Raw genomic sequence first — 9,723 nt, 5'->3', positions numbered from 1 at the left:
AAGGAAGGAAGGAAGGAAGGAAGGAAGGAAGGAAGGAAGGAAGGAAGATGTTTTTTATTTTTGTCTTCAAAACCCTACCACCTAGCAAAGTACTTTGCATAGAATAGGCATTTAATAAATCCTCAATGATTGATTAATCCAACTCAATAAATGTTTATAATAATAATGTACATTTTGTGGCAGAGTGAATGAATAAATAAAAACAACCATTAATGAATAAATACGAAGTGGTTATTAAGTGCTTACTAAATGCAACATTATTCTAAGAACTTGAGATACAAGCAGAAAAGCAAGACAGCCCCTGCTCTCCAAAATCGAACATTCTCATTTGCAAGGTGAGGGACAACCCTGAAAGTCAGACAGAAAGTCCCATAGTCCTTAGGGCACATTGCAAACAGATGTTAATGCCTCTTCTTTAATGCCATTTCCACTGATCAAATCCTGTCTCTGATGTTTATGTATCTGACAATGCCAAGGATTTTGGTATCAAGATTTTACTTTTCTGTGTCTTCAGTACCTGTGGTTGAAGACCCGAAGAAGCACTTGCTGGGGCCTATCCCTAAATGAAAAGAGCCTTGGCTCTGGAGTCAGGAGGCCTAGGTTCAAATCCCTCTCCTGACACTCCCTTGGTGACCTTGAGAAAATCACCAACTGCCTGGATCCCAGTTTCTCCATCTGTAAAATGGAGCTGTGGGCCTAGACGGTCTTTGTTTCCCTTCCAATTTTCCATACAGCATCCTATGAGCCTGCTGGGTCCTCTTTCATGAAGGAGCTGGCATCATGAGCTTTGTAGAGAGGAAAGGTTTTCACAGGCAGAGATATGGGACCTTGGCCCAAAACGAGACTAAAAACTGCTGAGAGTCAAGATCCCCTGGGATATTGACTTCACTGCCTTGGACACAGTGGGCCTTCAATAAACATGCATTGATTTGCTACTTTTAGTGCAGCCTCAACCTGTCATGTTAGAGACATTGTCACCAAAACAAAAACCTCCATGAATCAAACATGCTGCTTTCCTCGTGCATGTGGGTATACCCACCAGGTGGCTTTGATATGCTAGCTGCCGGTGTTTCAGCATGAGTCACTCCTGTCAGCTTGACTTGGGAAACTCTAAGGAGGGGAGAGCGTAGACCCTCCCAATCAGTCCACTTCTGGGCTGGAAGAAAATTTACCCTTCGGCTCAAAACCACACTAATAGAAACAGCAGTGTGATGCCTAAGTTTATTGTTGAGATTCAAGACCTTTCTTGAGTTTTATGGAGAAATCACGTGCGTTCATAGGACACCCAAGTTGGTGGGTGAATGGAAATCTCCCCTCTCCCTAGTTGTGGAAACACTGGACAATCTTCCTGTTTACAAAACAGCCCCAGGGACTAGGTTGCTTCTTACCCACAAGTGAGTTAGTGTGAACTTCCTGATTAGCAGGCCAGAACTGATAGACCTTCACTTCATCATTGTTCCTCTTTGCTGTTGCTCATCCTTCATTCTCAAAGAGGCCCAATGACGTGGGGAGGGGAGTGTCTTGACCTGCAAGTGAATTGAATCTGAGTGAGGCAGAGCTGTGCAAAGTCATCAGCCTTACTCTCCTCCAGAATCATCAGAGTCCATCGGCAAGACATAGGTCAGGACAATTGGAGATGGTCCCAGATGCAGTAGGAGACCATGGACTTCCCTTACCTCATAAAACTCTAAGCAAAAGATGTACAAAGATGCCCGATTCAGGCAGGGGTCCATCAAGTAAGGAGGGCTCTGTATACTGTAACCCAACAACCAGTCAGACAGTTGGAGAGGACCGAACCCAGAACGTCAGGTGTAGGCTCCTAGGATATAGGGCTTCATATGCAGGACTATAGCTTTCATGACAATAGTGATCAGCTTACAGTATCTACTAGCTCAGTTCTCAAGTGCCAGAAGAGCTAAACCTTCTGCTTTGGCTGTTAACTATTCTTACGATATCTCAGGAGAAACAGGAAAAATGGCTCCTCGTGTAGTCTGACAATAATGCTAATGTTTACCCATGTAAGCATATGTTCATAACGTGCGTGTTAATTGCTGAATATTTTGAGTACGTTTCTGTTTTGTTCCTTTCCTGTTCATGGTTATTTGGTTTTGTGCTCATATCTTTCATGTACTGCAGTTAGATTAGTCTGCTAACTATGCACAGTTTTGCCTTTGTTTATTTGCACATATGTTGCTGTTTTGCATTTTTTGTTACTTTGTAGACTTACTGATGTTACTGCTTTACTTTCACTAGCTGTTAGGAATATTTACTTGGGCTCCATAGAGATGTAGGTAACACTGAGACAAGTATATCTTGTACATTCTTTACATAATTTAGTTACTCAAGTAACTGTCTCACTATGCTATGTCTGTTGTAGGTATTTCTGATGTAAATTTGCTATGAATGGCACCTAAGGTCTAATTAGACACTGAAGTATAATTTGATACTGTGATATATAATTCTATATGTTGAATATACTGCACCTGATTTTGCAAGGGACTGAAAAATGCCTGACCCTGGGGAGAAATGAAATCCAGGTAATCCCTTATCTATAGTAAACATTATTTCCAAAGGATGTGCACAACCCTTGGGGGTGGGGGTGGGGAGTGCATATAAGATTTCCTCATCAACAGGAGTTTTGATCAATACTGAAATTCAAGGGAGATTTTGCTTTCAAGTTGGCAAGCTAAGGCAAGGATAGCGAGTCTGGACACTGAACAAGAGGGCATAGAAGCAGCTAGAATTGAAGTTATCTCAGTTAACTGAGGTAGCTAGTGGCATAGTGGATAGAGAACCAGGCCTGAAGTCAGGAAGACCCGAGTTCAAATCTGATCTCAGAAAATTACTAGTTTTTTTAACCTTGTCAAGTCATTTAATTCTGTTTTCCTCAGCTTCCTCATCAATGAGAAATGAATTGGAGAAGGAAATGGCAAACACTCCAGTATTTTTTCGAAGAAAACCCCAAATGGGGTCACAAAGAAGCAGACACAATTCAACAACAGCTAACTGAGAGCAAAAGGGAGACATTTGGGCCTCAGTCAAAAAACAAGTCTAACCATGCTGAAATCACCCCTACTGCCACCCCTATGAATTCATTGGAATCATAATATTCTGCTTTCCTCATTTCCTTCACTCTCTCCCACCAAGGAGAGCATATATAAAAATATCCAATATTTATTTTTTTCTTTAAAGTTTATTTATATACTTATGTTTAATTCATGTTTAAATCCCCAGGTATATTAAGTGATTGATCCTAATTGCTCTTGTATAAGAACAAAAATAATAAGTGAGCTGTGAATGGGGGGTTTATACACACACACATATCATGGTTAACATTCTTTATAAAAAGATAGAAACATAGAGGTCTAAACTATTTGGTGTAAGCCTCCAGGACTGTATCCTGGCTGAAGGTCTGAACTAAAGGATATAAAGCCTTAAGGATTAATATGTTTTAAGCAAAATTACAGCTATGTCTAAGAATTTTTACTTCCTTTAGTTGAAAAGCACCTGATTATCCTTGCACCCTGGGGGTCATGATGAGCTCTGTTCATCCTGTGGACTTTCTCCACTGTTTACCCAACTAAGTACACTCAGAGAAATTTCTTGGAAAAGGCAGAGTGGAGGGCAGTAACAGGAAAGTAGTCCCTGTCCTGGGGGAAAAGAAAAGGAGTGACTAGAAAAGTCCAACAATGTTCATTTCCTAGGTTAGGAGCATCCTAGAAGGAGCAGATGCCCACTTGATGCAGCCAACTCTGACCAACACCTTGAGTTTGCCACATCTTCTTCTGAGTCAAGTGTTTTCTTAAACCAGAAAAGTTGTCAATCAGAGCAGGGTCTTGGTTTCTCTACATCTCTTAGTCAGTTATATGACCATAAACAGCCAGTCCTGCCTAGTTCCCATCTCATATTTTCATGGTGGGTAAATATGAGCACAAACCGGTCTCATAAAGATTTTATAGAGATAAGAAAGCAGCCCCAGGGGTGAGAAGTAGCTGAAACCTTCTAAGATACTTTCTTTTCCTTCATAGAGGCAGAGTAAGTTAGTGGAAATTGCAGTGGAATTGAACTCAGGGGGTCTGGGCTGAAATCCCAGGTCTAAAGTTTACTATTTGGGGGACTTGAGGCAAGTTATTTTACCCCTCTGGCCATCAGTGCCTTCCTCTGTAAAATGAGGGAGTTGGCTGTTAGATGACAAAGGTCCTCTCCAACACTAAAATCATGATACTATGATCTATGATACTCACTGCTTCATGACTTTGGGTACCCAATCCATTGGTCAGTTACCAGTGAAGAGGGAACAAGGAATAAGAGTATCAGCCCATATTTCTACAATTCTTTACTGATTTACAAAATCACTGAATGATTTACAAATAATTTTCTTGTTATTGCATTGTACGGTAGATGCTACAGATAGTTTTGTCCCCATTTTACAGATGAGGAAACTGAGGCTCAGAGAAATTAAATTATTTGACCATGGATACAAAACTAGTAAGTATCAAAGGTGGGATTTGAACACAGGCCTTCCTGACCCCAAACCCAGTAGGCTAGATGATGCCTATGGCCACATGACTAGCAAGTGTTAGAGGCAGGATCTGAACCCGGGTGTTCTTTAGTCTGGGTCCAGCAACTAGTGATTTTCTTTGGTCAACAAGAAAGTGCCAGAGGCAAGATCAGGGCCCAGGCTGCTGATACCAGGTTCACAGGATCATATGGTTTTTTTTTTATCTTTTTTCTTATTAATTTATTTGTTTCCTTTTAGTTTACAGGATTCAATTCCACAATTCCTTGAGTTTAACATTTTGTCCCCCTCCCTCCCATGGCAGCTTATAGTCAAGTATAGGATCTGTAAATACTTTCACATTATACATTAGTCAGGTTATAAGGATGGATTGTACCAGTTGGAATGAAAAATGGTAAAGAGGACATAAAACCAAATAAGAGAAGGAAAAAGATCAGGTATTTTGCTTCCACCTGGATATAAACTTAGTTTTTTCTAGTTCTTTCTCTGGATGCACATATTTCTCTCCATCATGAGTCTTTTGGGATTGACTTATATCACTGCATTGCTGAGAAGAGTCCAGTCTATCAAAGTTGGTCATCACACATATGTTGTGTCTGCAATTGTGTATAAATTTCTCCTGGTTCTACTCTTCTCACTCAGCATCAGTTTGTATAAGCCTCTCCAGGTAAATATATGAAGACCGTCTGCTCCTCATTTCTTATAGCACAATAGTATTCCATAACATGCATATACCACAACTTGTTCAGCCATTCCCCAATTGATGGGTACCCCCTTAATTTCCAATTCTTTGCTACCACAAAAAGAGCTGCTATAAACATTTTTGTACATATGGGTCTTTCTCCCATTTCTATGATCTCTTTGGGATATAACCCTAGGAGTGGTATTGCTGGATCAAAGGGTATGAAAGTATTTATAGCCCTTTGGGCATAATTCCAGATTGCTCTCCAGAAAGGCTGGATCAGTTCACAACTCCACCAGCAATGCAATAGTGTTCCAATTTGCCCACATCCTCTCCAGCATTTGTCATTTTCCTGTTTTGTCAGCTTAGCCAATCTGACTGGTGAGATGTGGTACCTCAGAGTTGTTTTGATTTGCATTTCTCTAATCAATAGTGAATTAGAGCATTTCTTCATGTGCTTATAGATAGCTTTAATTTCTTTCTCTGAAAACTGCCTGTTCATATCCTTTGACCATTTATCAATTGGGGAATGACTTGTATTCTTATAAATTTGACTCAATTCCCTGTATATTTTAGAAATGAGTCCTTTGTCAGAGACATAGGTTGTAAAGATTCTTTCCCAATTTCTCACCTCTCTCTTAATCTTGGTTACATTGGCTTTGTTTGTACAGAAACTTTTCAATTTCATGTAGTCAAAATTATCCATTTTACATTTTATAATGCTCTCTAATTCTTGTTTAGTCATAAAGTATTTCCCTCTCCACAAGTCTGATAGGTAAACTATTCCTTGTTTTAGGAGACTCTTACAGTATCAACCTTTATACCTAGATCATGCACCCATTTAGACTTGATTTTGGTATATGGTGTTAGATAATGGTATATGCCCAGTTTCTGCCATACTATATTCCAGTTTTCCCAGAAGTTTTTGTCAAATAGTGAGTTCTTCTCCCAAAAACCAGGGTCTGGGAGTTTATCAAACAATAGATTACTATAGTCGTTGACTTCTGAATCTCATGTGCCTAATCTATTCCATTGATCCACTCCTCTATTCCTCAGCCAGTACCAAGCAGTTTTGATGACTGCTACTTTATAATACAGATTGAAATCTGGTATAGCTAGGCCACCTTCCCTAGCATTTGTTTTCATTAATTCCCTTGATATTCTGGACCGTTTATTCTTCCAAATGAATTTTGTTACTATTTTTTTGTAGCTCCATAAAGTAGGTTTTGATAACATAATTGGTATGGCACTAAATATATAATTTAATTTAGGTAAAATTGTCATTTTTATTATATTAGCTCAACCCAGCCATGAGCAATCGATATTTTTCCAGTTAGTTAGATCTGACTTTATTTGTGTGAAAAGTGTTTTGTAGTTATGTTCATATAGGTCCTGGGTTTGTTTTGGCAGGTAGATTCCCAAATATTTTATAATGTCTACAGTAACTTTAAATGGGATTTCTCTTTCTCTCTCTTGCTGTTGAATTTCATTGGAAATATATAGGAATGCCGAGGATTTATGTGGGTTTATTTTATATCCTGCAACTTTGCCAAATTTATTTATTGTCTCAAGTGGTTTTTTACTTGATTCTCTAGGATTCTCTAAATATATCATCATATCATCTGCAAAGAGTGATAGCTTGGTCTCTTCTTTGCCTAATTTGATTCCTTTGATTTCTTTTTCTTCTCTAATTGCTACTGCTAACATTTCTAGTACCAGATTGAATAAGAGGGGTGACAGTAGACACCCTTGTTTAACCCCTGATCTTATGGGAAATGCTTCTAGCTTCTCCCCATTACATATAATACTTGCTGATGGCTTTAAATAGATGCTACCTATTATTTTAAGGAAGGCTCCATTTATTCCTATACTTTCTAATATTTTTAATAGGAATGGAAGTTGTATTTTGTCAGGAGCCTTTTCTGCATCTATTGAGATGATCATGTGGTTTCTGCTAGTTTTATTGTTGATATGATCAATTATACTGATGGTTTCCTTAATATTAAACCATCCTTGTATTCCAGGATCATATGGTTAAAGCCAGAAGAGACCTTCATTTTACAAATAAGGAAATTGAGGCCCAGAGAGGTTAAGTAACTTTCTCCATAATCACAACAGCATTTTAGCATCAGAGGCAAGATTTGAACCCAGGTCTTCTTAACTCCAGCTCCAACAAGTTAAGTGACTTTCCAGTGGCCATAAATTGTGGACACAAAAGTGACTCAGAGAGGTGCGAGGCTTCAGATTCCGCAGTCTGGCTCCAAAGCCAGCACCTTTTCTACTAGCAGTCAAATTCCAGGAAAATATACCTAGCTGAGGGGCCTGGGGCTTACCCAAGGAAGTCTAGGTGCCACAGTGACCAGAAGTAGTAGTTTGATGGATTCATCTTCAATTCAGTCATCAGAGCTGCATGTGCGGGCACCTCCCTTCCCTTCCTGCTACCACTCCATAGCTGAGTCTGTCATCTGTTGCAGCAGTAACACTGGAGGTGGGGGAGGGGGGAGAGGAGGAGGGGAAGAGGGGAAGGGAAAGTGGGGGAGGGGAAGAGAGGGAGGGGAGGAGGAGGGGAAGAAGAGGGGAAAAGGGGAGAAGTGGGGGAGGGGAAGGGAGGAACTGTTTTCTAACAGCCATCACAAAGTTTGTTTCCATATATGGTCCACAGGCCAAGGAGCTCAGTTAAGAGTGAGATTTCTGTGTTGCCTTATGAAAAGAGAAAAAGAAAGATTGAGTGAGGTAAGCTATATAAATGCTAGAAATACTATTAAAGAACCAGGAGTGTTCTGTATTCCAATTATACTCAATTACTCTCTTTCCCTTACAATTCACACAGTGTGCCTTTACTCAGTCCATTCCTAAGCCTAGGATACATGACACAGTGGGGAAAGTACAAGAGTGTGTGTTACAAGACCTGAGTTCAAACTCTGACACTTCTATTTGTTACCTGTGTGACCTGGTTGAGCCACTTCCTTCTGGGCCTCAGTTTCCTCATCTATAAAATAAGGCCTTCCAGTTCCAAGTTAATAATTCTTCCACCCACCCTACCACTACCACCACCCTCCTCAACAAAGCTGGGATATTCAATGGATAGAGCTCTGGGCCTGGAAGCAGGAAGACCTGAATTCCAAAGTCAGACTCAGACACTTACTAGCTTCATGACCCTGGCCAAATCACTGAACATCTGACTCAGTTTCCTCATCTGTAAAATGGGGATAATAACAGCTTCAACTTCCCAGGGTTGTTGAGAGAATCAAATGAGACAATATTTAGTATTTTTAATTTATGAAATAAAACAAGTATTTCCATAACATAGCATAATAAAAAAGATTGCAATTACATGTGAAACTAGAAGTTATTATGTATAAATATTATGTAAAACAAGATGATATTACAAAATGCCTTGTAAACCTTGGAGTACTATGTAAGTGCTAGCTATTATTACTGTCTAAGGGGAGATTCAAACACAGGTCTTCCTCATTCCCCTTCCAGGGCCTTATCCCCTGCACCATGCTGCTTCATCCATTAAAGATCAGACTAAATGCTATCTCCTTCTAGGAGCTTTTCCTGATCTCCTCCCTCTCCTTACATCCCAAAAGGGATGCTCATGGTGATGATCACAGGCTCATGGGTTTAAAGCCTTCAGGAACCTTAAGGGGCATCAAGTCCAGTGTGGCCCAGGAGATGAAAGGATCTTCCCAGGGTCAGACAGAGAATTATAATCAGAGCAGAATTTGAAACCAGGTCTTTGAAACCAAGTCGGGTGCCCTTTCTGCTAAGCTATGAGACCTGTGTCAGAGCCATTTAACAAGAGTATCTGTTAACAAAAAGTCATTCTTAATCTTGTTACATGGATATGTTTGAAGGGTCTGTCAACTTGGATGGGGAAGAATTACATCCTTATTTTCATTAACTTATAATTGAAAGTTGACATTTCCTTCCACTATGAATATAGACAGCAAAGATTATTTCGAGAAGGGGTCCATAGACTACACCAGACTGCCAAAGGAACCCAAGACACAAACAAAGGCTTAAGGGACTGGGATGTTTAGCCTGATGAAGAAAAGACCTGGAGCATAGGGCAGGAGAGCTGTGTTCAAGTATTTTCAGGTCCATCATAGGGAAGAGAATCAGATGTGGACCCAAAATGAAAAATTAGGAACTAAGCGGAATCAGGTGAAGCAATAGAGAGTCAGCTTTAAGTTGATTTCAGGAAGAACTTCCCAGCCATTGAAGTTATCCTAACTGGAGTAGACTGTCTCATGAAACAATAGGGAAACCCAGTGCCTGTAGGTCTTCAGGAAGAAGCTGGATGCCCACCTTTTGGGTCTGACATATGGGAAATTTCTGCTCTGGAACATGTTGGACTAGATGAGTTCCTTAGGGATCCTTCTGACCCTGAGATTTTTGACTGACAGAGACCAGAACTGCACCCAGAAACTGAGATCCTTTAAGGAAACTATTGACAATATGAGAGAAAGATGGAAGGAAGGAAGGAAGGAAGGAAGGAAGGAAGGAAGGAAGGAAG

This window comes from Petaurus breviceps, unplaced genomic scaffold (genome assembly GCF_028583685.1).
Source record: "Petaurus breviceps papuanus isolate PSGF00001 unplaced genomic scaffold, PetGlider_PUasm1.0 207, whole genome shotgun sequence".
NCBI lineage: Eukaryota > Metazoa > Chordata > Mammalia > Diprotodontia > Petauridae > Petaurus > Petaurus breviceps.
Note: the sequence above shows the minus strand (reverse complement) of the source record.